This window comes from Schistocerca gregaria, chromosome 4 (assembly GCF_023897955.1).
Source record: "Schistocerca gregaria isolate iqSchGreg1 chromosome 4, iqSchGreg1.2, whole genome shotgun sequence".
In the NCBI taxonomy this organism is placed as follows: Eukaryota; Metazoa; Arthropoda; class Insecta; order Orthoptera; family Acrididae; genus Schistocerca; species Schistocerca gregaria.
The window spans coordinates 186,697,893-186,723,370 of record NC_064923.1 but is presented as its reverse complement, the minus strand read 5'-3'; positions in this window follow the sequence as shown (position 1 = coordinate 186,723,370).

The window sequence follows — 25,478 nt, the reverse complement described above, 5'->3', positions numbered from 1 at the left end:
TCAGGTCCTCTAATCGCCGCTCGGTACAGTCGTTTCACTATTGAAAATGGTTTCAACAGGTCACCACTAGAAATCACTGCTCTGTATCGCAACAACTCAAGATGTAAAGTAATACCAAGGTACTAAAAATATCAGGGAACATCTTAGCACAGATAACACGGTCCTTAAGGCTTGTAAGCTCACATTTATTACAGTAAATGACATAACTGAAATGTTACCACTCTCACTATTACGCCAGATACGTAATTCATGTAATAAGTTCGTCATATTCATGATTTCCTCTTCAAATCAACATACCGTACTTATTATTTAACACAAAATGACATTAAAAATTTAATTTATTAACGAGCAGCTACTTGAGAATATGTATGAACTTCAAATGACACGACGAACCGTCTCGTTCTGCATATGGATTCAAACCCAGGTCATGCAGACTAAGCAAAGGCTTCCATACTGACGGAAAGTAACAGTCATTCCTGACTAGTCATAAAGAGAGTGATATACCTTGATTTCAGACAGTATCAGTTACCAGACATCAACTTTAAATTACATAACGTAAACATTTTTAACGGACGCGATTTCCAACCAGCATCTATTTTCCTTGTTAACGAACTACGAGAGATGTTAAATATTGCTTCTTCACAAGTAACTTACTTGAAATGCCGTGAGGTAAAGCTTTGTGTTGGACAGGGATTCGAACCCAGAACCTAATCTGATTGTCACCGAAGCACAATCAACTGTCACATATCGGATTTTCTCGGCAGTAGCTAGATGTTTTATCTGAAATCAGGAGACGAAACATTAATTATTTATTTCCCAGGACTCCAGCCTGGCACCTATCACTGTTATATTCTAGAGAAAACGAACTTTATAAATGGGTTTGTCACACCAGCAGCGACATGTGAGTATGTTTGAACTAGAAATAATATGACGAAGAGTTCAGTGTTGATTGGGAATTGAACCCCACTCATATCTTTGTTGACTGCTTACAAAGAGAAGTGAGTTACCGAATTTTTCTCCACCAGCAGCTCGGAATAACATCCTGGAACTCACAGTGATGTCGCAAACAGTTCTGTGTCTCACTGGGACTCAAAAACGTCACATATCGTAAGTGTTGACAACGAATGAAAATAGATTAAAAATCAAAATTATTATCCATCAGCAGATAGGTGTTCTCATAGTAGAGCTTGATAATACATAATGAAAGCTTTAGTGCCGGGCCAGGTTTCGAACCCTTTCACACGCAATATGTGGCGATGTTGAGGAATATGCAGTTTTGAACAAACAACAAACTGCAGTCGAGCTGTATTGTGACGAAGGGATCAAATTCCGCGTTAAAGGTGTTCTGAGTTGCATTCCCAATTCAGAACCAATTTTATTGACATACAGAAGCTCAAACAAAAAATGGAATAAATGTCATGTGACCATACATAGCGTTTGTTTCATTACTAGAAATAAATAACTAGTATAAGAAAAGTTACTGTTGATAGAGTTTCTATGGCCCGCGACTCCTGTCTTTATTGTAGTTCAACCTAACGTCTACTTGGTAGGGAGGGAGTATCAATTTTAAAATGAATGTCAGACGACAATGGAATTATACCTTTCTCACTTGGCGTATCCAGAAGGGAACAGAATCTGTCTCTCCTTATCAAATACTATCAGCAGAAGTTGGAATCGAACTCAGACCATAAGTATATGAAGCTAGAATCAACCCAAGAGACCACCAAAGTCTCTTCTCTATCACTCATTTTTCTATCATAAGAATGTTATGCCACACTGGAAGAGAATTCTGATACACAGGCTCCCTGTAGTGGTTTGCAGCATGTTCAGTAGATTCATTTACTTGGTTGACCGAATCGCCATGAACAAGCTGCCTCGGCTACCCAGTGCATACATTCGACTCTATTTTGTAATCACCGAAATAAAATCACGCGAATGACTCCTATACAGAAGTGTCAACAGTGCAGCATGCAGAAATTTGAATAGGACGTGTTCCTTTCGACTTGAGCTACTCTATTGCTCAATCTGTTTGTTGTAAACGTCGTGCAGTGCAAAAGAAAACCTGTAACAGTCTGTCTCTCAGAAATCTAGATCCGGCCATATGCATTATCTAACAGCACTGTGCAGTGCAATGCAATGCAAGTTCTGGAGGAATTGTTTTTTACTTCTGGAGGTGTTGTAGGTATGTGTGACCTAGTAGCTTAACGGTAAGTGTCGACCTTGTTGATAAGACGTCGCGAGTTTGGGTACATTGGCTGCTACATTTTTTAAAACGCAGTACTGCTGTCTGCTGAAGTTCTCGATATGATGGAACTTTGAACATAATTTCCTTCACTTCTCAACCCAAAACAGTCGCATTGTAAATACGCCTCAGTTTGTGGATGAACTCAGACTTAGGTTGATATTCATTTTGAATATTTAGCAGTACTGTAGCCATTGGTGTTAAACTCGGTTTCAGCCAATGATTCCCCCAGATACAGGAACACTACTTGTGATACCTCTTAGACAAAATGCTTATGCAGTGCTATGAGTCGAAAAGATCGACCTGATACAAACTGTGGGAAGTTTGTTTTACAACCTTCGTACCTGGATAAAAAGTTTTTCCTATTTGAGATTTTGTGAACGTTGCGGTATAAGACGATTTAAGAAGAAACTAAATTCCTTCAGCTACGACAATGTAGCTTCTTCTGAGGAAGAAGAAGATAGCTGTCTTCATTAGTTGCAGAGTTAGTAAAGGTGTTATCGTCCTTCATCTGCCTAACGCTGTGAATAAATATTCTGCTCTGAAAAAGTGACACACATGATGATGCGCTCGAAAAAAACAAAAAGAACATTTCATCCATCTCGTGTTATAGTGGTATATAACTGCTACTGGCTTTATTTAATGCGTGTGCAGGGAACTGTGTGACAGTATGTACTATGAGACCTCTGGAACGCTCTAGATTACTATGATCAGTCTGGTTTGACTCAGCTTTACACGCTAATATATTTAGTGTCAGCCTCCTCAAAGTTGAATGACTACTAAAACCTACCCCCTTCTGAACCTGTCTACAGTATTTTACGATAGTTCAGGTATACGTGCCGACGTCACAAACTCAAGATGGAAAGATGGAGAAAGAATATAAGGATATTGACAGAGTAGTGCAGTACGTAAAGGGAGATGAAAATCTATTTGTTATGGGAGACTGGAATGCAGTTGAAGGGGAGAGAGTAAAAGAAAATGTTACAGGAGTATATGGGCGTGGGACAAGGACTGGGAGAGGAGAAACAATAACTGAGTTCCGTAACAAATTTCAGCTAGTAATAGTGAATACTCTGTTCAAGAATCACAAGAGCAGGAGGTATAATTGGAAAAAGCCGGGTGATACTGTATAATTTCAGTTACATTACTACTACATTGTGAACTGTGTTATATCTGCTCCTATCTGCTTTCGGAAACTCTGTCTCACCGTGATGTAATGTAACTGAAACTATACAGTATCGCCCAGCTTTTTCCAAGTACACCTCCACCTCTTGTGATTCTTCCTGATTATGCTCTTAAAGAATCAGTAAGGAAAGAAGTGGGATACGGAAGTGTTAAGGAATGACGAGATACCCTTGAACTTTTCTAAGGCTATAGATAAGCCAATAAGGAGCAGCACAGTAGGCAGTACAGCTGAAAGGGAACAGACATCTTTAAGAAAGGGCAGTCACAGAAGTTGGAAAGAAAAGAAGGTAACTGCAAAGAAACAAAGAGTAACAGAAGAAATACATCAGTTGATACATGACAGAAGGAAATACAACATATTCACGGAAATTCAGGAATAAAGAAATGCAAGTCACTGAGCAATGAAACAAATAGGAAGTGCTGGGAAGCTAAGTCGAAATGCTGGATGTCGAAAGTGAAGAAATAGGAAAAGAAATGATTTTCGAAAGGACTGACTCAGCATATATGAAAGTCAAAACAATCTTCGACTGAATTAAGAGCAAAGGTGTTAACATGAAGAGTGCAACGGAAATTCGACTGTTAATTGGAGATGAGAGAGCGAATAGGTGAAAAGAGTGCACTGAAGGCGTCTGTGAGGGGGAGGATTTGTCTGGTGTGATAGAAGAAGAAACACGAGTCAATTTAAAAGAGACAGAGGATCCAGTATTATGGTCACAAATTAATAGAGCTTTGCAGGAAGTCAGATCAAATGAGGTAGAAGTGGTAGATAACATTCCATAAGAATTACTAGAATCATTTGGCGATGGTGGCAACAAAACAACTATTCACATTGGCGTGTAGAATGTATGAGTCTGGCGACATACCATTACTTTCAGAAAAATATCATCCACACAATCTCGAAGACTGCAAGAGCTGCCAAGTGCAGAATTATCGACAGTCAGCTTTACAGCTCATGCATCAAAGTTACTTATAAGAATAGTATACATAAGAATAGGAAAGAAAATTGAGGATGTGTTAGACGACGATCAGTATGGCTTTAGGAAAGGTAAAGACACCAGAGAGATAAAAAATGGTTCAAATGGCTCTGAGAACTATGGGACTTAACATCTGAGATCATCAGTCCCCTAGAACATAGAATTACTTAAACCTAAAGACATCACACACACCCATTCCCGAGGCAGGATTCAAACCTGCGACCGTAGCGGTCGCGCGGTTCAGGACTGAAGCGCCTAGAACCGCATGGCCACACCGGCCGGCCCAGGGAGGTAATTTTGACTTTGAGATTGATAATGGAAGCAAGACTAAAGAAAAATCAAAAAAACTTTCGTAGGATTTGTCGAGCTGGAAAAAGAGCTCGACAATGTAGAATGGTGCAACATGTTCGAAAAGCTGAGCAAAATTGGGCTAAGCTACAGGGAGAGACGGGTAATATACAATATGTATAGGAACAAAGAGGAAATAATAAGAGTGGTCGACCAAGAACGAAGTGCTCGGATTAAAAAGGGGTGTAAGACAGGGATGTAGTCTTTCACCCCTAGTCTTAAATCTACATGTCGAAGATGTAGTGGCGGAAATAAAAAGAGAGGTTCAGAGGTGGACTTAAAATTCAAGGTCAAAGGATACGATTCGCTGATGACATTGCTATCCTGTGTGAAAGTGAAGAAGAATTACATGATCTCCTAAATGGAATGAACAGTCTAATGAGTGCATGAAATAATGAGAATATGGACTTAGAGTAAATCGAAGAAAGTCGAAAGTATTGAGAAGTAGCAGAAATGAGAACAGTGAGAGACTTAACACCAGGATTGATGGTCACGTGAGAGACTTAACACAAGGATTGATGGTCACGAGGTAGATGACATTAAGAAATTCTGATATCTAGGCAGCAAAATAACCAATGACGGACGGAGCTGGGAGAACATGAAAAGCAGACTAGCACAGGCGAAACGGGCATTACTGGCTATTACTGGCAAAGGGAAATCTACTAATATCAAACATAGGCATTAATTTGTGGAAGATATTTCTGAGCATGTCCTTTAGGAGCGCAGCATTGTATGTCAATGGCTCACAGACTCTGGGGAAGCGGAACAGAAGAGAACAGAAGCATTTGAGATGTGATGCCACGGACGAATGTTGAGAATTAGCGGACTGATAAGGAATGAGGAGGTTCTGCGCAGAATGGGAGAGGAAAGAAACTTATGAGGAACACTGATACGAAGAAGGGACATCATGATAGGACTTCTCTTAACGCAATAGAGAACGACTTCGATGGTACTAGAGGGACCTGAAGACGTCAAAAATTGTAGGGGAATACTGGAATACATACAGCAAATAATTGAAGACGTAGGTTAGAAGTGCGAACTCCTGAAATGAAGAGGTTGGTACAGGAGAGAAATTCGTGGCGGGTCGCAACAAACCAGTCAGAAGACTGATGACCGGCCCAACAAACTATTATTATTCCTTGGTCTCCGTCTAAAACTTGTTCCTCCTCCCTCCAACACACACACACACACACACACACACACACACACACACACATACACACACACACACATTCTTCCACTACCACACTAACGAGTCCTTGATGCACCAGGATGTATTTGGTTGACTAATTTCTTGTTCTAATGATCTTGTGCTATTAATTTCGTTTTACCCTAATTCGACTGAGTCTTCATTATTTACTCGATCTTCTGTAGTGCATTCCGCCCCGATAGTGGTCAGCGCGGCGGTCTGTCAAGACAAGGATTCAGGGTTCGATTCCCGGCTGAGCCTGAGATTTGATCCACTCAGGGACTGGATGTTGCGTTGTCCTCATTATCATTTCATCATCAGCAGTGGAAGGCAACGTGAAATCACCATTGTAATTACTTCCCTAGACGCTCACGCGGTGGACTTCTCTGACGAGGCTTCCCCCATGACAAGACCTGCCGTAAGACAGAACACACAAGTAAAGCTGTAGTGCTATAGTTCAGAACATTCTATTTTCTTCTTTTCCGAACAGCTTAGTGTCTGAATTTTATTTCCATATTTGGGCATACTTCAAATACCATCTGAAAAGTCTTATTAATTTTTATGTTAGATACTATGTAATTCCTTGTTTTCAGAAATGCTTTTCCTGCTATAGGAAATCTGCATTTTATACCCTCTCTCCAAAGTGGATCATCAGTTGTTTGGAACGTAAATAGAAAAACTCGTCTAATAGTTTTAGTGTTTCATTTCAAAATCTAATTCTATGAGCATCACCTTACACAAATCGATCATATTCCGTTTCCCTTGTTTCGCTGTGGGTAATATTCATCTTATAATCCCTTTTCAACAAGCTGTTCGTTCCGTTCACCTGCTTTTCCAAATTCTTAGCTGTCTCTGAAAGAATTACAAGGTCAGCAGCAAGCCTGAAAGTGTTCATTTCGTCTACCCAAATTTGTCTCTGGTTTCCTTTAATGCTTGATCACTGTACAGACTGAGTATCATCGGGAATAGACTACCTTACTCCATTCTCAACAACTGCTTCCCTTTCATGACTTTCGCCTCTTATAAGTACAGTCACAGCACGACACAACAGTAACATTATAAGGGGCTATAGCATTGTATACTGTTACCCTTATTAATATTACCATTGCTATTAGTGTCAATGCTCAGGCGAAAAACACTGGCAGCTGGAAATCTTGCGATTTCTGCCTGTACCGAAGTAAAAAACCCAACACTCTTGTGATTTACGAACATTAAATGCAACATTTTGACTTGATTGATTTTGAATGTGGGATGGAGAGGGCTGATGAGGGCAAAGGAATGGTGCAGGCGAAATGTGTTTTGTAACAAGTGTCTACCTTTACTGTGGGTAGCTAGATATCTTTTCTGCGATGGAACTGTAAGCAGCTCTCCTCATGCTCTGGAAATGCTTCATTATTCACTCTAGCAAACACACACACACACACACACACACACACACACACACACACACACACAAACACGTGCGCGCGCGCACACACACACAAAAAACATTATTCGGACAAAGCACGTAACGCCACGCAGTGTAGCCGCGTGGTCTGAGGCGACTTGTCACAGCTGCTCCCCCCTTCGGCGGATCGAGTCCTCCCTCGGTCATGGGTGTGTTTGTTGTCCTTAGCGTAAGTTAGTTTAAGTTAGATTAAGTAGTGTGTAAGCTTAGAGACCGATTACCTCAGCAGTTTGGTCCCATAAGACCTTACCACACCCACACCATAAAGCAAGTAGAAACGATACGCGGGATTCAAGTTTTATCCATGGAAAAGTGACAGCAATGGAAACAAAAACAAGGATGTGAGTGGACTTGGAGCTTGCTTCATGATTTACACTGCCAAATATGAAATACCCTGCCTACAGTCAGACCCAAATTCTCAATGTATAACAAACACTGCTGATGTAGTGTCCCTGCACATTAGGCTCATTGCTCGCGGCATCTCGGCGATTTAGTGTGTGTGAAATCTTATGGGACTTAACTGTTAAGGTCATCAGTCCCTAAGCTTACACACTACTTAACCGAAATTATCCTAAGGACAAACACACACACCCATGCCCCAGGGAGGACTCGAACCTCCGCCGGGACCAACCGCACAGACTATGACTGCAGCGCCTTAGATCTCGCCGATTTCCGTGAGAGTTGGAGCTTGGTGTACATCTGTACTGAGAGAATCACTAGCCGTCTTCGCCTTAATTATACAGGTTGTTCATTTTAAATGAAGGCATTGAAATATCCTGAAACCTAAATACGAGGACAAAAAAAAATTTAATTTCAATATTTTTGTCTCGGAGGGGACCGTCCAGTGATACCATACTTGACCCCATCCCAACCTGTGCGTTGGTTTGCGGTGAGGTAGGGAGGAGGGGGACTTTCAAATCTTCTGTGGAAACCTCAGTTTTTTATTGAAGATTGCGATTCTGCAGTAAAATGTACATACTTTTTGTCTGAAGCATTTTCTTCGTTCCATGCTGATGGAGTTTTAACTGGAGGAACAGAAATGGATACCCAATCATAATTAACGACGTACTGTTCAGTTACCCTTGAATATACAATGGCACGTTGGATCCCACCTCCATTTGGCGAGTGTAGCATAGGGCATTATTGCATAACTTATAATTGGAAACCCTGTCCGCAACGTTTGTATTCCTCCGACATGTCGAAACCTATCCGACGCGCCACTGTGGCCGTGCCTCGAGGTGAACGCTTCTCGGTTTTTCCAATTAGTGTTTAAACGTAGCACCACCAACTTCAATAGACTTAGTTATCCGCTTATGAAATGGCCGTACACTGGACAGAAGCATCTCTGTGGGAACGCCAGCACAGGCGTTTCTGATGCGGTCGCCCATGACTACAGGACCTGCTGGTATTTGCTAGTGCAACTTACGTTTTAAAAACGCCCAGGAAAAGAAATGCGGCGAAGTCAAATCCGCTGACCTAGAGGGCAAATTAATACCTTTGCCGATGTACCGACCTGTGTAAACACGGTCTAACACCTCTCGAGCTCCAGTTGCGTAATGCGCTGGCCTATCGTCACACTAAAGCGACGAACGTAGTCGAACTTCCAGGGCAACATCCTGCAGTAGGACCGGTAGTTCTTGTTCCAAAGCGTTCGATACTTGCGTCCGTTCAACGTTCTGTCGATAAAACACAGAACTATCAGTTTGTTCCCCATGATATCACACCATACGTTCACCGACCAAGTACGTTGACGGTCAACTTGCCGTAACCAGTGGGGACTGTCTACTGTCCAGCAATGCATGTTACGCTGGTTAATACTACCACGCTTTGTGAATGTAGACTCATCGGAAAATAATAAGTCAGCAGTGAACGCGGGGGTCGTTTGCATATGCTGAAGTGCCCATTCACAAAACACTACCCAGGTATAGAAAGCGGGGCCATGAAGTTCTTCATGCAGTGACACGTGATATAGATGATACTTTCGACGATGCTGTAGCGTGACGTTACTACCTATGGACATATGGAATCGTGGAATAATTGCCTGGCGTTTATGCGTGGGTTGTAGTACAGGTATTTGATTAGCTTCGGCTGTAACAAGTTTGTTTCGTCTCCTTTTACCGATCTGTGATCTGCTATCAGACATAAAGACATTTACAAACTTGTAAAAGCAGGAACGAGAGCGAGCTTGCCCTGGAAAACGCTCGACCTTCAGGGTAACAGCAGCATCAAAGCTTCTCCTACATTCTCTGTAAATCAAGATCAATTCAATGTTTTCTTCTGTGGTTTCAACATTCATGTTTCATTCGCGCGTCTGTTCTCCAAATGTTAGGTAGTTCTGCAGCAGCAAACACTGCGCAGGTTTTGTAATGTTTACAGCCACTATATGTTCTACGTCTGCATGATACGTGAGCTGTTACGATACGTCGTACTACACGGGCACGGTGGCGCATCGAGCAGTCCCCTGTTCGATACGTTGGAGAAATACAACGTTCTGAATAGGGTTTCCAATTAGAAGTAATGAAATACAGCTCTGCTCTACCCTCGCAGCATGGACGTGGCGTCCCATGTGCAGTTGGAAATGTTCAAATATGTGTGAAATCCTAAGGGACCAAACTGGTGAAGTCATCGGTCTCTAGACTTACACACTACTTAAACTAAGTATGGTAAGAACAACATACATACATGCATTGCCGAGCGAGGACCCGAACATCCGGCGGCGGGGGTCGCGCAATCCGTGACATACATAGGGATGGGGCCCCTCCACGCTCGCGCCAACGTGGTGACCAAACCAAAAGTTCTACTGTCACCTCCGTCAACATGTTAGTTATCTAATAGGTGGATTACAGGATTCAGGGCTGTGATGTTATCCGTGAGTGTGGGTAAGACTACGCATTAACACGGTCCATCAGGTGATAGATAGTGGACGAAATGCGAATGATGATAGCAATTTGAAGAGCAGAGGGAAAAAAGTGACAAGGCTCGTGCCGTGGGTAAAAAAAACCTCTGCGACAGTGGGATGGGTAGTAAGAGCAGTAGTGGCTTCCTAGCTGCCATAGTTCATGCAAGGTTGGGTTTGTTAGTATGGGTATCATGTATCATTACCGTGGCAAGCTATGGCGATGTATCCCAGTTTGCTGCAGCCACTTCATTCCTGGAACAATCAAGATCGTAATATAGTAGTGGGAGATCGGCCATAGATAATCTCACTGTGTGGGGGATGTGTGGAGCTTGTCTGCATGCAGTGTACGGTACGGCTTCCCTGCGTGGTGCCAGTTATTCGGCAAGTGTGTTCCAGCTGGATATCGAGTAATGGCGTCTGATTTACAGGGGCTCATCCGTACCGTTGTGTTTGCGTGTACTTGGCCATAGATGATAGGTCCTTACAAGTATGTCTTTGGGTCTTTTATATTTCCATCTATGGTTGTGGTCGTAGTTCCCCAGATTCAGAATAAACGGGTTCTGCGAATGTCTGGAGTTTCTGTATAGTCTTGTGGCGAGTTTGTGGATTACCTCCTTGAGAGTTTCAAGTCGGTATTCCCGGTGAAGGTCCGCGATGCGTGTGTATCGTGGAGCATTGCTTTTAATATTGAATACTTTGTTTTGTATGAACTGCAGACGGCGCAGGCGTGTAGGAGCAGCGTATCCCCAGACAGGGGCTGCGTACGTCATCAAGGGTCGGATAAGTGTCATGTGAATGGACCTCGACACCCTTCTGTTCAGTGTGCTACGCATGTTGAGCATAGGGTAGACCTGTTCGAGCCTCGCGCTTGCTCGGTTGGTCATGTGTTGTATGTGGTCCCTTAAGAGTAATTTCCGGTCCAGCCAGACACCGAGGTATTTGACTTTCTCACGGAAACGTATTGGGCGTGCATGTAGAGTTATTGGTCTGCAGTATCGGTGTTTGCGCTGTTGCTTAGGTCTTCTAGTGAACAGAACGGCTTTTCGCTTGTCGACGTGTACTCTAACACGCCATTTCTCCAACCAAGGCTCAGCCACTCTGAGTGCAGTCTAAAAGTGTGACGTAATGTTTGATGGTTTCCAATCTTCCTCGAGGATGGCTGTGTCATCCGCGTAGATTGCCATCGTTGTGTTATGTGTGGTTGAGAGGTCGTTTATGTAGAAGTTAAACAGTAGGGGTCCTAGGATGCTTCCCTAAGGTACTACGCGTGTATACCGTGTCGTGTTGATTGTTCTCCCTGCACGTCAGTGTTGAAACTCCTGTCTGTGAGGTATTAGTGTATGAGACGTACCAGCCCGTATGGGGATTCCGAGTCGCTGAGTTTGCGAATGAGGCCGTTGTACCATAGACGGTCGAAAGCCTTTTCGATGTCCAGGAACACCGCCCGTGTTGCTTTGCGTTGAAGCCATGTGTTTTATGTTCAACGACCCGTAAGAGTCATGGGCGACTGGAATGCAGTTGTAGGGGAAGGAGTAGAAGAAAAGGTTACAGGAGAATATGGGCTTGGGACAAGAAATGAAAGAGGAGAAAGACTAATTTAGTTCTGTAACAAGTTTCAGCTAGTAATAGCGAATACCCTGTCCAAGAATCACAACAGGAGGAGGTAGGAAAAGGCCGGGAGATACGGGAAGATTTCAATTAGATTACATCATGGCCAGACAGAGACTCCGAAATCAGATACTGGATTGTAAGGCTTACCCAGGAGCAGATATAGACTCAGATCACATTATAGTAGTGATGAAGAGTAGGCTGAAGTTCAAGGCATTAGTCAGGAAGAATCAATACGCTAAGAAGTGGGATACGGAAGTTCTAAGGAATGACGAGATACGTTTGAAGTTCTCTAACGCTACAGATACAGCAATAAGGAATAGCGCAGTAGGCAACACAGTTGAAGAGGAATGGACGTCTCTAAAAAGGGCCATCACAGAAGTTGGGAAGGAAAACATAGGTACAAAGAAGGTAGCTGCGAAGAAACCATGGGTAACAGAAGAAATACTTCAGTTGATTGAGGAAAGGAGGAAGTACAAACATGTTCCGGGAAAATCAGGAATACAGAAATACAAGTCGCTGAGGAATGAAATAAATAGGAAGTGCAGGGAAGCTAAGACGAAATGGCTGCAGGAAAAATGTGAAGACATCGAAAAAGATATGATTGTCGGAAGGACAGACTCAGCATACAGGAAAGTCAAAACAACCTTTGGTGACATTAAAAGCAACGGCGGTAACATTAAGAGTGCAACGGGAATTCCACTGTTAAATGCAGAGGAGAGAGCAGATAGGTGGAAAGAATACATTGAAAGCCTCTATGAGGGTGAAGATTTGTCTGATGTGATAGAAGAAGAAATAGGAGTCGATTTGGAAGAGATAGGGGAACCAGTATTAGAATCGGAATTTAAAAGAGCTTTGGAGGACTTATAGTCAAATAAGGCAGAAGGGATAGATAACATTCCATCAGAATTTCTAAAATCATTAGGGGGAGTGGCAACAAAACGACTATTCACGTTGGTGTGTAGAATATATGAGTCTGGCGACATACCATCTGACTTTCGGAAAAACATCATCCACACAATTCTGAAGACGGCAAGAGCTGACAAGTGCGAGAATTATCGCACAATCAGCTTAACAGCTCATGCATCGAAGCTGCTTACAAGAATAATATACAGAAAAATGGAAAAGAAAATTGAGAATGCGCTAGGTGACGAACAGTTTGGCTTTAGGAAAAGTAAAGGCACGAGAGAGGCAATTCTGACGTTTCGGCTAATAATGCAAGCAAGGCTAAAGAAAAATCAAGACACGTTCATAGGATTTGTCGACCTGGAAAAAGCGTTCGACAATATAAAATGGTGCTAGCTGTTCGAGATTCTGAAAAACGTAGGGGTAAGCTATAGGGAGAGATGGGTCATATACAATATGTACAACAACCAAGAGGGAATAATAAGAGTGGACGATCAAGAACGAAGTGCTCGTATTAAGAAGGGAGTAAGACAATGCTGTAGCCTTTCGCCCCTAATCTTCAATCTGTACATCGAGGAAGCAATGATGCAAAGAAAAGAAAGGTTCAGAAGCGGAATTAAAATACAAGGTGAAAGGATATCAATGATACGATTCGCTGATGACATTGCTATCCTGAGTGAAAGTGAAGAAGAATTAAATGATCTGCTGAACGGAATGAACAGTCTAATGAGTACACAGTATGGTTTGAGAGTAAATCGGAGGAAGACGAAGGTAATGAGAAGTAGTGGAAATGAGAACAGCGAGAAAGTTAACATCAGGATTGATGGTCACGAAGTCAATGAAGGTAAGGAATTCTGCTACCTAGGGAGTAAAGTAACCAATGACGGACGGAGCAAGGAGGACATCAAAAGTAGACTCGCTATGGCAAAAAAGGCATTTCTGTCCAAGAGAAGTCTACTAATATCAAATACCGGCCTTAATTTGAGGAAGAAATTTCTGAGGATGTACGTCTGGAGTACAGCATTGTATGGTAGTGAAACATGGACTGTGGGAAAACCGGAACAGAAGAGAATCGAAGCATTTGAGATGTGGTTCTATAGACGAATGTTGAAAATTAGGTGGACTGATAAGGTAAGGAATGAGGAGGTTCTACGCAAAATCGGAGAGGAAAGGAATATGTGGAAAACACTGATAAGGAGAAGGGACAGGATGATAGGACATCTGCTAAGACATGAGTGAATGACTTCCATGGTACTAGAGGGAACTGTAGAGGGCAAAAACTGTAGAGCAAGACAGAGACTGGTATACGTCAAGCAAATAATTGAGGACGTAGGTTGCAAGTGCTACTCTGAGATGAAGAAGTTAGCACAGGAAAGGAATTCGTGGCGGGCCGCATCAAACCAGTCAGTAGACTGACGAAAAAAAAAAAAAGAGAGAGAGTTGTTTGTTGTGGAGTGGTGATTCTTGAAGCCGAATTGCTCCCACATCAGGATAGCATTTGTTATGCAGTGCCTAGTGATGCGTTTGAGAATCACCTTCTCAACAATTTTGCTGAGCGTGCTCAGAAGGCTGATGGGTAGGTAATTTTGTGTGAGGCTGTGGGCTTTCCCCGGCTTCCTGAACATCAAGACCTTGTGCGTCTCCCAAAAGGCGGGAAGTGTTGGTGAATTAGTATGTCATTCGTTATATGTGTTAGGTACTCAGTAGCTTTATCCGTGAATTCCTGGAGGACACGGTTTTGAATGCCAGCATGACCAGGGCTTTCCTAGCAGCGGAATGCATTATAGCCAGGGAGACTTCGGCTGTACTAGCTTGTCAAATGTCGTTGCGCGATGGTTGGGCTAAAATGCATGTAACTTCTGGTCAGTAGCAAGTGTGAACACTGGATCTGATGGTACCAGCTTCGGTGTGAATGACGCTGCGAGTCACTTACCTCACAAAAATCTTCGTTACTCAAGCGCCACTACTGCCAACTAAATAAAAGATTCAAACTACTGATGGCGCTACCTACTGATAGGCATATTTAGCAAATGAAAATTTTGATAGAGACCAAACAATGTATTTACCTTAATAGTGTTCAAAACTCATAATATATATACATCAGTTCATGACATGCACTCTTGCAAATTTACTGTCTCTGATGGACACACGTCCAGATCATCCGCTCTCAAAACTCGGCCATCTCTCTCCCCACATTCACCACTGCTGGCGGCTCACCTCCAACTGCGCAAAGCTACACGCTGTTAACATCCAGCTGCCCAACACTACAATAGCAAGCAACAGTGCAAACCAGCCACAGACTGCACACAGCAGAGCCAGTGATTTTCATACAAAGCGCTACGTGGCGATACCAATAAAAAAAACCTAAAAAGCCTACTTACAACTGTTCGTCTAAAATTGTGAGCCATATGTTTGTGACTATTACAGCGTCAACTATCACAAAGCGAAAAAAAGTGGTGCAACTAAAACATTCATATTTCTTTACCAACTACACGAATATGTTATAAAAAATGGGGGTTCCCATTAAAAAAAAAACGCAGTCGATATCTGTTTGACCTATAGCAGCGCCATCTAGCGGGCCAACCATAGCGCCATCTGGTTTCCCCCTTCAAGCTAGACAAGTTTCGTAGTTTTTCGTTTGACTCTTATTTCGTGAGATATTTGGCCCAAAAAATGGTTCAAATGGCTCTGAGCACTATGGGACTTAACATCTATGGTCATCAGTCCCGTAGAACTCAGAACTACTTAAACCTAACTAACCTAAGGACATCACACACATCCATACCAGAGGCAGTATGCGAACCAGCGACCGTAGCGGTCGCGCGGTTCTAGACTGAAGCGCCTAGAACCGCTCCGCCACACCGCCCGGCCTATTTCGCCCATTCACGGTCAATGAGATACACTGTTTAATGCTGCGAGGCGAGGGGTCGTGTGTAACACTGCATCCCTCACAGCGAGGATGGGGAGGTGATAATGTGGCTTTGCCGCGCGTAAGGCAGTGGGGTGGGGCACGCCGGTCGCTGCGGGAGACGGCGTCGGTAAGTGATCTGGGATTCGTCAGAGGTCTGAGGCCAACGCTCTGAGCGCCAGGCCGCTCGCCAGATCGTGCACAGCGTGGGCGGTCGCGCGTGGTGACCTGGGGCCGGCCGCCCGCCGGCGCGGTGGGGCGCTGGACGCTGCGCAAATGGAATCAGCTGCGGGCCACGGTGGGCGCGTAATGAGCGCAATCAGTCCAGGGCACGGCGAGGCTCGGCGAGGCGCGGATCAGGCCCGCCCGTGATTGGGATTCCATCACTGCGCTACGCCCGCCTCTGTTGATTTTCCCCTTTCGTCCTGCTGCTCCACTTCTCTTTTTTTTCTTCCTTTTTTTGTGGCCTGCACGCTAGTCCATCCTGCCGCCACGGTGCAGTGCACCGGTCGGTCACATGTTTACGTACAAAGCCCCCCACCGTGCTCGGAAACTCATTTGGAACCTGGCTTCCGCAGCGAGAGCAAATGAAGTTACCTGGCAGAGCCGCAGGTACAAGAGTTGTCCCTCTCTATTATACTCTTCTTTTTTTACCTCTGTCTCTCGGTCTCCCTCTATCCCTCCTCTCTCTCTCCCTGTCTCTATTTCTCTCTCTCACACACACACTTTAAACCGCCCTGTTCGTCATGCGGAAACGTGAGAGCTATTGTTTTTTGCACATCCAGCTTGCCGGGAATTCGGCACAATTCGTATTCACCAAATACGACGAACGACCCCGGGCGACGCAGCTGGAAAGCGCAGTCTCTATTCAAACGATGAAGCAGTCGCTTTGCCACTATTTGTGCGGACCCCTAAAATTCGTACGGTCGGTGACGTGCAGGTTACACAGCCGCAGCGTAAAACATACTGCGGCCCGAACGACGCTGTGAGAGTCTATCAGAGGAGAAAGAATTGCCAGGCAAACACTGTCGCGACAGTTGTGTCATCGTAGCGTTCTCGATGAAACTCTATTTAGACTTCACTGAATTTAATACTCTACCCCTCTTTTAATGTTATACGTCTCTGAACCTCAAATGCTAGCAAATGATTAATAGATAATGTCTGTCGATGAACAACTGAATAAAAGCGACTTTCGGTTTTTCCAGACCCGTTTCACCTTAACCCTAGTAATACCAAAGCATTTACTATAAACCGCATCACCAAAAGGAATTGGGAGTACTTTATGCAGACCCTTAAAAAAATCGTTTTTTGTTGTAGACTGTATATCAACAACATATGTTTTGAGTATACACTGACTTTTATTTAGGATCCAAAACATGAAAAGCTCTTGTACCACACTGAACAATATCAATACGGTTTCAGTATCTTGTACTACAACGGGAGGTAGGGGGATAGGTATTTTACGTCCACTGAAAAAAAAATTAAATATGCAAATTTCCTTAATTGTTGTTGAATTTTGCTTACAACATGCTATTTAAGAGATAGGGACGTGTGAGGTCCTGAACCTGAAAATATTGAATATTACTTGTTACGGTGCTCGCTTATTCCCAAGTCCGTATCGATCTTAGTACTGAGTTTTCACTGGCGCTTTGGCGTTAGCCGGTTGTTTTCCGTGTGTGATCGCTGGCCGGAGCTTCGCTGGAGGCGTTTGAGGAGGAAAGAGGTCTGCCTTGGCGTGGGGACAGTTCGGCTCGCCTGGGGTGGATTGCGTCTGGACGCCGAGTGGGGCCCGATGCGAAGACCGGACCGTGGTTTTACGGTTAATAGTGTGGACAGCGGCGTGGCGTGCCGTTTAACTTAATTCGCAAGGGGAGCAAAATCTCGCCTGTTGTAGTTTGTCGAACCTGAGTTTGAAATACGTTCTATGCGCGGCGGGATGCCGTTCTGTCCTCCTGCCTGTCCCTCGCTGGGAATGCTATCTTCGTTTACTGTCCCATGGATGTATAGCGATGGGGTACGCTGCTCTCCGTACTCTACTAGACGCTGGTGATGGAAGTGCGTCGTTCTGCGGCACGTTAGTCTGGGTGCTTTACGTTTGATCTTCAAATGCATAGTCTTTGAGTGTCACTCCTTAGAGTTTTCCTTGCGCAGTTAGATTGGAGTTTGTCTTGTGGTGCTTCGGCTTTTGGTTAACGAAGGTTAAGCTTGATTCGGCACTCCGTTCGACGCTGGACCCCTCAGCAGGCTGGTCGGAGCCACCTTCGCGACTAAACGGAAGCCTTTGGACTGATAGGTCTTGCGTTTAGCATATTGTTCATAAATTATTGTTTTGGCATTAAGTTGGCTGAGGTTTCTTATGGATCTCCCGGGATTTGGTCTGTTGTCCGGCCCGGGTTAGGTCTCGTTATTTTAAAGGTCGGTCCTTGTTTTGGCTGAGTTCGATTTTGGTTTACTGCCTGGTGGTTCTGGTAGCACGCCGGGTCGCTGTGGTTGTGTTGCATTTTGTATGGGGCTGTGTGGTCGGAGCCGTGGAGTACCATTTGTGTGAACTGCTTCACCTGGGAGTACTGATCGGGCCATTCTTGGTCCTCTGCTGTATTAAATTATTTTATTATTCTTTTAAACTAACATTATCAGTTAAATGATTCAATTGTTCTTGCGTTAATTGCAACTTGGGCACTGAGAAATTTAGTAGTGTAATTACGGAAGATTTAATATTGGCACATGCCCTTTACCTGTTTCGTAATCTGTTTATTACCGAAAGACCTTAAGCTCATAGTAATATGATGTGACTTTCTTAAATTATTCTATTTTTATATGATGTTATTTTTTTAAATCTGCTGATTACGGGTGTACTGTTCCAAGTACTAAAATGTTTCAGGTAGCTATTACTTGGGTGGAACGCGCGGAACCGCAACGGAGAGAGTAGTTGCGTGCCTTACGTGTCCGTTGTTTGTTTTGGTGCACCAGAGTTAAGTATTGTGTCGCCTCCTCCCTCGCGGCCCCGTCGTGCTCTTCTCATAAACATTTCCTTCAAGGCATTTTAGTTAATTTTATGCTCGTATTAATTTAATTTCTTACATTGGTAAAATCGTGCGGCCTTCGTTATGCACACTGTTAGCCATAGTGCAGCTGATGTGCCATTGTAATTTCTTAAACTCCATTGTGTGTGCCCTTCGTGATACATATCGTTTGTCTTAATAGATTTGAGTATGCCAGTTGTAATGTCTCATATACCAGGATGTGCGTGTGTAATGGTGCAATAAATGGATGATTGTTATTTCTGTTTTGGCGCCCTTCATGCTTCCTTTCTAGTCCCTATTGGTACGCTATCCTTGTACTTGTGTTGGTAACCCACATCATGAGTTTCATCGGGGGGAGTGATATCTACTCACAAGGATTAAAATTTTCCTTAACTTCAACTGAAAGACGCAAGAAAATTATGTAATCTGGTAGAAGAATCCATTAAAAACAATAAAAAATATTTTTTCCAAAATTTTAAAATACAAAGTAACTGACTGGATTACAATATTTCCAAATGGTGGGCATAGAGTACTTTTCATCTCCCTTCGTACTGCGAGGGTTAATTACTCGAGGCGTTTTCAGTGGCCCGAAACACGTACATGTTGTCACTTAAACGTAGTCCTCTAAACTACATGTCCACACTTATCGGCAAATAGTTCTGGTCTGAGTACATGAGTACATTCTCGCTCAGTATATATGCTGCATTACAGTTCGTTGAAACTGTCTGATCTCCGGTTGTAATGGAATATTAGCAACACCTGCGTGGGGGTGACGCACGCGCGGTCATAATTAATCCCATAGACTGCCACTGTTCACGGAAAGATGCAAATAGGCAATGATGGTTTAAATGGCTATAAGCACTATGGGACTTAACATCTGAGGTCATCAGTCCCCTAGAACTTAGAACTAGTTAAACCTAACTAACCTAAGGACATCACACACATCCATGCCACAGGCAGGATCCGAACCTTCGAGCGTAGCAAGACTGAAGCGCCTAAAACCGCTCGGCCACAGCGGCCAGTGCTAGACAATGTTCATGATCGGCACAGTCAACCACCACTATCCATCTCGGAGTGGAGACGGGCCCTTTCACAGGAACAAGGGTTCTCTAGAGAGACAAACGCAGGTGTCAAGTAAACAGATTAATTCTAGTAATAGAATGAGAAACCAGTTCCAGGACACAAGACTTGGGAACTCATTTGCTCAACACCTGCCAAAGATAATGTAGTCGCCCAAATAAGCGTCAGGTTGCTCTGGATGGACCGACTCCTTCAGAGTGCCGGATCGATTTCTCTGTAGATGTTGACAATAGGTGAATGCCAGTGATCACTGCGTGTACCCCTTGTTGCCATAGACTGCCAATTTTAGTTGTTCCACGAAGACACATGCAACACCGGGGAAAGATCACATCTGCCGATTGCTCTTGTTATTGACTAGTATTCATGATTGGAACGTCGTAGTGATATGGTAACAGTGATTAAATTTCAGCAACAGTCTTTGGAAAGTACGAGCAGTTCACGCCATTTTGCCATATTCACGGTATAAAGTTACCTGCCGTTGATGGAGACTGAACGGTGTTAAGCGATGCAGTGCGATTTGCCTTGAATGTGTTACGTCGATCTATGTTTAACGTTAGGCCTAAGTAAACTAGTATGAACAAAATTTAAGTTCAAGTTTTCATTATAAGTTCTCCAATAGTTTTTATGCGTTTTGATAATCTGTCAAATGTACTCGCTTTTACCATCGAAAGCGACATTTCTTCTCTTAGCTTCCTTGATTTGGAATACATGTCACTCGGTTCAGATGCCAACAATAAACCTCTAAATATAAACATTATGAGATGTGTTGAGACTTGTTTAGATGACTGTAGTGTTTAACGGCTGTGACAGGAGATCCCACTCGAAGTATTTGCCTCGCCCAGTGCAGGAAACCAGTCCCCTCAGTTGGCCGATAAGTTTTAATTTTTCAGATATTTCATTTTGCATTAAATATTTATTACTTCAATGAGTATTATAGTGAAATGCAGATCATAATTTTCAAGTTTCACTGAAAATAAAATATTTATTACAATTTCCGAGGATTTCATTTCCCAGTTTTAGGGGTCCCATTGACAACTACCTTCCCCTCTTAAAGTAATTTCAATAGTGAATTTTGATACTTGGGTGCACTCAATATAAACACATTACTCCAACCAGGTAAATTGAAACAACTGACAAAGAGCATCGATAAAATCAATGTGTCATGTATTGACGATGTGTGTGAAGTAATCGCACTGACGACTGCATTTGATGGTGCACTGGCGTCTGGCATGCGAAATCAGTGTGCTTCCTGATCAGGCAAAGTAAAACAGATAAGTGGTGATTCGAGAGAGTGATAATAGCTGTAATCAGAGGGTTGACTACGTCTGTAGAGTTTATTACTGGCTGTGACATACATACCGGAAGATCTATTGCAACTGACTGAATCACAAAGACACCGAAAAATAGGTTTCTACACTCCTGGAAATGGAAAAAAGAACACATTGACACCGGTGTGTCAGACCCACCATGCTTGCTCCGGACACTGCGAGAGGGCTGTACAAGCAATGATCACACGCACGGCACAGCGGACACACCAGGAACCGCGGTGTTGGCCGTCGAATGGCGCTAGCTGCGCAGCATTTGTGCACCGCCGCCGTCAGTGTCAGCCAGTTTGCCGTGGCATACGGAGCTCCATCGCACTCTTTAACACTGGTAGCATGCCGCGACAGCGTGGACGTGAACCGTATGTGCAGTTGACGGACTTTGAGCGAGGGCGTATAGTGGGCATGCGGGAGGCCGGGTGGACGTACCGCCGAATTGCTCAACACGTGGGGCGTGAGGTCTCCACAGTACATCGATGTTGTCGCAGTGGTCGGCGGAAGGTGCACGTGCCCGTCGACCTGGGACCGGACCGCAGCGACGCACGGATGCACGCCAAGACCGTAGGATCCTACGCAGTGCCGTAGGGGACCGCACCGCCACTTCCCAGCAAATTAGGGACACTGTTGATCCTGGGGTATCGGCAAGGACCATTCGCAACCGTCTCCATGAAGCTGGGCTACGGTCGCGCACACCGTTAGGCCGTCTTCCGCTCACGCCCCAACATCGTGCAGCCCGCCTCCATTGGTGTCGCGACAGGCATGAATGGAGGGACGAATGGAGACGTGTCGTCTTCAGCGATGAGAGTCGCTTCTGCCTTGGTGCCAATGATGGTCGTATGCGTGTTTGGCGCTTTGCAGGTGAGCGCCACAATCAGGACTGCATGTGACCGAGGCACACAGGGCCAACACCCGGCATCATGGTGTGGGGAGCGATCTCCTACACTTTCCGTACACCTCTGGTGATCGTCGAGGGGATACTGAATAGTGCACGGTACATCCAAACCGTCATCGAACCCATCGTTCTACCACTCCTAAACCGGCAAGGGAACTTGCTGTTCCAACAGGACAATGCACGTCCGCATTTATCCCGTGCCACCCAACGTGCTCTAGATGGTGTAAGTCAAATACCCTGGCCAGCAAGATCTCCGGATCTGTCCCCCATTGAGCATGTTTGGGACTGGATGAAGCGTCGTCTCACGCGGTCTGCACGTCCAGCACGAATGCTGGTCCAACTGAGGCGCCAGGTGGAAATGGCATGGCAAGCCGTTCCACAGGACTACATCCAGCATCTCTACGATCGTCTCCATGGGAGAATAGCAGCCTGCATTGCTGCGAAAGGTGGATATACACTGTACTAGTGCCGACATTGTGCATGCTCTGTTGCCTGTGTCTATGTGCCTGTGGTTCTGTCAGTGTGATCATGTAATGTATCTGACCCCAGGAATGTGTCAATAAAGTTTCCCCTTCCTGGGACAATGAATTCACGGTGTTCTTATTTCAATTTCCAGGAGTGTACAATCAATTATTTGGCTACTGGAGAAGGCAGCGTCAATATTCAATCGTTAGAAGGTCGATATAAAACGGAAGCTTTCCAGGTTCTAAATAACATCGCACAGTAGAGCCTTAAAAAATAAGAAATTATTTAATGCATCATTTATTATACATATAAGGGAGCTAACTTCACCGTTTACGGTCCCAAGCTCGGGATCTCATTCTGCAAGTAATGAGGAAGGAGGAGAGGAATGAGTAACACCATCATCCAAATATTCTGGGTCCATTTAGCCTCTGATGGAAGCACTCCCTGCCCAGACACGTCTGTGTGGCAGTCACCGTCAATATGGTCAGCGTTTGCTGGTTTGCTGAACTCGGCTGTTATTGAATCTTCTGGAACTCAAACGTCCAGTCGAAATAATCAGGACAGAACGATGCGAAATAATCCACTAAACTGGGCTCCAATCATTGATTTCCAGGGGATCAGGTATATCATGACGAGAAGAATTGGAGCTTCTCAAAAACCTTCAATACTTTGGTTGCACTCAACGTAAACACACTACTGCAACCATGTAAACTGAAGCAACTGACAAACACCATGGATAAATTCAGCATCAGAATTCTGGTATATAAGAAATACGACCCTCAGATGAGAATCACTTTGAAACGGAAAATTACAGAATACACTAGGGGAAAGCATCCATAACCATTCAAGCGAGAAATTCCACACTCTCCAGAACAGGATTACTAGTACACATATCAATACTGAACTCCTTAATAGATTTCAATTCAAAATCATAAAAAATTGCAACTCTCATGATACGATCTGGAAAAAGAGACTATACACCAATCAGTGGAAGTTCCCCTACAGATAACTACTACAAGAAAGACCTACAATTGTTACAAGAATTCTGGACAGATCTGGAAGAAACCACCAACAAAAACTCCACGAATCACATGAACGTGTTACTAGGAGATTTTAAAGTCCAATTAGGCAGGGAAAGAAAATTCAAAGACACAACGGGAGAAGACACGACCCATAAGAGGATAAACAAATCTAAGGAGAACCTCATAAATATCTGCAAGAATTTCGACCTCAAAATCATGGCAGGCAATTCCAGAAACCACACAGGAAACTACGAACTTGGAAATCCTCCATCAACGCCCTAGGAGAATTTCAGACAGAGCACGTAGTGATATCTACGAAAAACATCAGAGAAATTATGATTGTAAGAACAAGGAAAGAATTTCTTGAATGCCATCATAACCTCTTCCAAATCGAAGCGAAATTTGTACCCAACGGAAAAATAGTGGAAACCAACAGAATATTCAAAATACACTCAGAGTATCTACAGCTAAACAATAAAGAAATAATAGAAAAATAAAATCGAGAGTAACAGCTGGACAGGACTGTGAGGAAGAATGAAGAAACTGAAAAAACTGGGAGAAAAAGGAAATGCGGAAGGTGGAACATGAATGCCACGTAGCCACACAAGCCGGAATCCGAGCTTGGGAAAAATTTAACAAGCATAGATTATCCGAAAAACGGGAAGAATCCTACAGGATACAGAAGACCACCTCGAAAATAATCCGTAGAAATATTAGTGCAATACTTCGAGAAATTACTAAACTCTGACGAACCGATGCATCAGAACCTAATCTATCTTCAAAACACTCAACACACGAGGAAATTGTGAAAATAGTGAAAACAATAAAAACGTTGAAGAGTAACAGAGCACCTGGAGCAAACGGACTGATTGCGGATATCTGGAAATTAGACACCGAAGACATTACAGAAAAAATACACAAAATCATCCAAAACGTGTAAGAAGCAGAAAAGTAGAAGGGGTACCAGAATAAATGAAGTCAGCTCTAATATATCCACTCCACAAGAAAGGGAACAAATCATATTCTAATAACTACAGAGCGATTTCACTATTGCCAGTAACAAACAAAATTCTATCCAAAGCCATGTTAAATCGGCTAGAGCCTCAGATAGATCCACAGATAGAATTCCAAAGAAAGGGAAGATCATGCACTGAATAGATCTGGTGCCTGAGAACGATACTGACAACAAGAAGACCCAGGAATTCCACATCACCATTCGTAGACCCAAGGAGATCTACGACTCCATATACAGAAAACACTCCTCTACGCGCTGGAAGAAACAGCGCTGGACAACAAGACCATAAAGGTAATCCAAGGAACATCAACAAATATGACGTCCAAACTCAAGTTTATAAGGGAGATTTTGGAATGATTGGGAAGCTAGAGAGGATTGAGAGAGGTAAATGGCTTGTCACTCACCGCATTTAAATCCGTTTTGTAGAAAATAATCAAGACATGGGACGAAGCAGTCAACGGAGTAAATATGGAGAGCGACAAGGATAGAACCGTCAACATAAAGTGTCTGACCTATGCTGATGATATAGCCATCATAACAAATAACAGAAAAGAAACCAAAGAAGCTCTAGAGGGACACACGAAATTTCAGTCAAAACAGGAATAAAAACCTCATACGAAGAAACGCAATACACGGACACAAAATACACAGACACCCACTGGTAGAAAACTATGGAAATATAAGACAAGTAGAAAATCCCAGATACCTGGGAGAGATCATACAGAAAACACCAAAGAACTTTAGACAGTACTGGCAGAATATCATTAGTAATTTTCCTGATCATGTCGTTGTTTGGGGAGTGACTTCAATTTGCCAGGTATAGATAAGGAATGTAACGTCATTGAAATTGGTGATAGAGGCAGGGATTCGAACGGCATTGTACTGTGTGTTTTGTCCGAAAATTATCTTGAACAGATAGAGAACCAACTCTTGACCTCCTGCAACCAAAAGAT